Source organism: Dipodomys ordii, unplaced genomic scaffold (assembly GCF_000151885.1).
Source record: "Dipodomys ordii isolate 6190 unplaced genomic scaffold, Dord_2.0 Scaffold363, whole genome shotgun sequence".
NCBI classification, from domain to species: Eukaryota; Metazoa; Chordata; class Mammalia; order Rodentia; family Heteromyidae; genus Dipodomys; species Dipodomys ordii.
In genome coordinates this window covers 51,232-55,312 of record NW_012267579.1, presented here as the reverse complement: position 1 = coordinate 55,312, position 4,081 = coordinate 51,232, and the positions used below count along the sequence as shown (strand labels likewise).

The following is a 4,081-nucleotide window of genomic DNA, read 5'->3' as shown; positions in this document are numbered from 1 at the left end:
CACTGATCTCCATTGTGCCTTTGCCACACTGCTTGTCACAGAGTAGAGTCATGGAGATCACTGGATGGAAGAATATGTGTCATGGTGTATACATATCTCTGCATTGACTAGATCCTGATTGTCATTGGTGGCATCCTGCTTTGTCACTGGCTATAAATTTGTTTGTCATTGGCTGCAAGATCCACTTTTTTTTTTGCCTGAATTGGGGCTTGAACTCAGGGCCTGGGCACTGTTCCTGGGCTTCTTTTGCTCAAGGCTAGCACTCTACCACTTGAGCCACAGCACCACTTATGATTTTCTTAGTGGTTTCTTAGTGGTTTATTGGAGATGAGTCTCACAGAGTTTCCTGCCTGGGCTGGCTTTGAACTTCGATCCTTAGATCTCAGACTCTTGAGTATGAAGGGTTAAGGCATGAGCCACCGACGCCTGGCTTGTTCCTGAACTTCTTTGGCTCAAGGCTAGCACTCTACCACTTGAGCCACTACACCACTTCTGGCTTTTTCTGTGTATGTGGTTCTGAGGAATTGAACTCAGGGCTTCATGCATGCTAGGCAAGCACTCTATCACTAAGCCACATGTCCAGCCCCTCCACCCCCCATAATAGTTTAAGCAACTAAGCAATATGAACTTTTTTTTGAGTTGGGCACTGGTAGCTCAAGACTGTATCCCTAGATACTCAGGAGGCTGAGATCAGAGGATCAAGGTTCGAAGCCAGCCCAGGCAGGAAAGGCTGTGAGACTCTAATCTCCAATTAACCACCAGAAAACCAGAAGTAGTGCTGTGGATCAGTGGTAGAGCGCTTGCCTTGAGCTGAAGAGCTGAGGGACAGCACCCAGGGTCCGAGTTCAAGCCCCATAAAATGACAAAAATGAAAAAAAAACTTAAAAAATTATTGTCAAGGACTGGGAAGGTGGCTTAGTGGTAGAGTGCTTGCCTTGCAGGCATGTGGTCCATAGTTTGATTCCTCAGCACCACATAAGCAGAAAAAGCAGAAAGTGGTGCTGTAGAACACTAGCCTTGAGCTAGTAGTAGCCTTGTAGTAGAGCACTAGCCTTGAGCTGAAGAGCTAAGGGACAGCGCCCAGGCCCAGAGTTCAGGCCCCATGACCGACAAAAAAAAAAAGAAATGTATACATTTTTTCAAGGTAATATACAGAGTGGTTACAGTTACATAATTAAGGTAATAAATACATGTTTTGACAAACTTGTTACACTTTCCCTCCTTTTTCTCCTACTTTCTATCCCCCTCCCTCCTACCTCCTCACCCCCCATAATTTGTACAGATCATTTCCAACACATTGTCTTCTGTATATTGATGTTGCATTGGCTCAGCCCTTGTCTTTATCTCACTATTCTGTTGTTCCCCTTCCCTTTCCTAATTCAAATAAATGTATATGCAATACTATGGGACCAAACTCAAATACAGCAACAACAGGGGATATAAATATCAAATGTTTGGGAAAACATACTCCCTCAATGTTTAAGAATTACAGCATGTATGAAGTTGGATAAGACTTTAAGTGCTCAATACACATAGTTTATACACACAGTTTTATTCCCTATGTACATTACTAAGAACATCACTGCTTTTGAAGAAAAGTGTTGGCTGTCCAATTAGCCATTGAATGCTTTATGACAACTGGTACTTCCCATCAATGAAAGGGAGAGTGTACATTTGGAAAGAATTTTATTATTCTTCATAGGGAAGAAAAGAGACATGGCTAGGTAGCCTGATGATAAAATAAAAATGATCACTTCCAGTTTTGGAATTTTTACTGCTGTGTAAAAGTAATAATAGTCCATGTTGTTGTTGGAGCAATAGAAGAACATGAAACAGCTGACCAACAGCAGGTTAATGTGGGTGGCTTTGTTCTCGGGTGCTGGCTGTGAGGCAAGCCTGGGACTATGGAGGTGCTGGGCTGTCTTGTGGTGTCAGTACAGGAGGGTCACCATATAGAGGCTGGTGATGATCATGAGGCTTACAAATACAAGATCTCAAAATAAGAAGATAGAGATGCAATACCATGGTGTATTGTCTTCTATCTGCTGAGTATGACAATATACATTTGGAAATCCAGAACTTGTAAGAGTAAAATTGCTTTTGGCTTTCATAACCTTAATGACCAGAACATAGATGAGTGTTATTGACTACCCAGCAGAAGAGGAAAGAAGGGAAAAACCACACTGAAGACTTAGATTTAAGCCACATGCACTGGAGCAAGGTTGTGCTGATGGAAAGTGCCTGGGTGGCTCTGAACAGGTACACCACTGCCATGCAGCCCACACCGTCCAGAAAACGTTGGACTCCAAAAGATGCCATGATGTCTGGCAACATTGTGAAGGTGAGGTTCAGGATGTTGATCACAGGTGCATGAAGACAGCATCGATGGGCTTCTTCAGATGAGGTTGGAATCAAAACATGTACAGATAGAGCATGGAGAGCAGGTAATTCCCATGACACCGATGCACAGCTGGGCTATGAGGAAAAGCCCCCATATTGTTTCATCAGAAAACACTGTGAATGGCATTGTAAGGTCTGATGTATGGAGCAGCCAGACAGTTGATACCAGAATGAAAAATCAGTGCATTATTGATCCGTTCTAAATGGTTCTTCAGGAAGAATATGAGGAAGATGAAAATCAGTTTCAGGCCCAGGGTTGGCTCTTGTGGAATGGAATCCCAACGGCTCCTGAGGATCTTAGAGGACAGAAACGGATGAGATTATAGAAGGGAACTCCTGGCTCACACCATGGGTCCTAATGCCTTTGCTAGGAGAACTGTGGGCATGTGGTACACAGATATTTGCACAGTATAAGGAGTTTTCTAGATCATCAGATTGTAGTGTGTGTGTGTGTGTGTGTGTGTGTGTGTGTGTGTGTGTGTCTATATGTGTGTATTCACGAGTCCCTGGGGCTTCATCTCACATCCAAAAAGCTAACCCTGAGGTTTCCTTTTCGTTGTTGTTCAAGGATAACAGCTATACCTCCATCTTCATGCTGGTTTATTTGAGAATTAAGTCTTGTAGACTTTCCTGCCATGGCTTGCTTTTAATTGCCATCTTCAGATTTCAAATTCCCAAGTAGGTAGGACTGCAGACATGAGCCAACAGTTCTCAGTACAAAAATCCTATTACAAAACACATTTTATCCATAATTTGGTAGAAAGTTAAGGTAGTTCAAACTCCAGAACCAGAAAAAAATATCCTTAGCACCGTATTAAGTTTTCACTTTCAACTCTTCTGGGAAAGAAATTCCAAAGAGGGGGAAATTACCGGGTAAGGAATCAAAATAAGCTTCAAAGGAGGAGTGTGGCAAATATATAAGATGTGAAAATGTTTTCACACACATCCTACAAACTTGATTAAGCATTGTATTTAGCCTGCTATTTTCTTAGTATGGATTTGAAATCAAATGGGATCAATATTGTGTGATCTAAAGAATGGAATACAAGTGTATTTGGTGGGCAAATAAAAAGTGACACAAAATAACTGCAGAAATGAATGTACCTATGTAGTTCAGAGCATCATATCGGGCAGTACGGAAACTTTTCCATTGAGGTTGGATGAGCAAAATCATCTGATGTCTGGACAATTTGTCATTTATGACAATTATGGGATGAACCAATGCAGCAGTGGTACGCAGTAGACGCTATGTGGATAGGAAGTATACAACTTATGTGTGGTGACAGGATGAGAAAACTGGGAAAGACAAGCGGTGACATTGTACACAAAGAAATATATTGTAGGAATTGGCGATGTGGAAAAACTGGTAGAGTGGCACCCTTGAGCCCCCCATCTCAGGGACAGAACCTAGGCCCTGAAACTTCACAAGTGACAAAGCAAAATATACACATGGCCTAATTATTCAATGGTCATCCCTTTTACATCACCTCTATCACAACAATGAAGATTATAATGGCAATTAAAATGATGACAGGGAAGACTGCAACACTAACTCCTGTCATTTCAAAAAAGTGATAAGATACAAGATATAGAACCAACTCAGATGCCCCTCAGTAGATGAATGGATCAAGAAAATGTGGTATCTCAGTATAACCCCTGCTTTCACTATATTTCATGTCAG

General features: G+C 41.9%; 1 pseudogene; it reads right to left on the bottom strand.

The window, feature by feature from the left end:
• LOC106001681 overlaps positions 1-4,081 on the bottom strand; it is a 55,014-nt pseudogene that overhangs the window by 31,233 nt on the left and 19,700 nt on the right.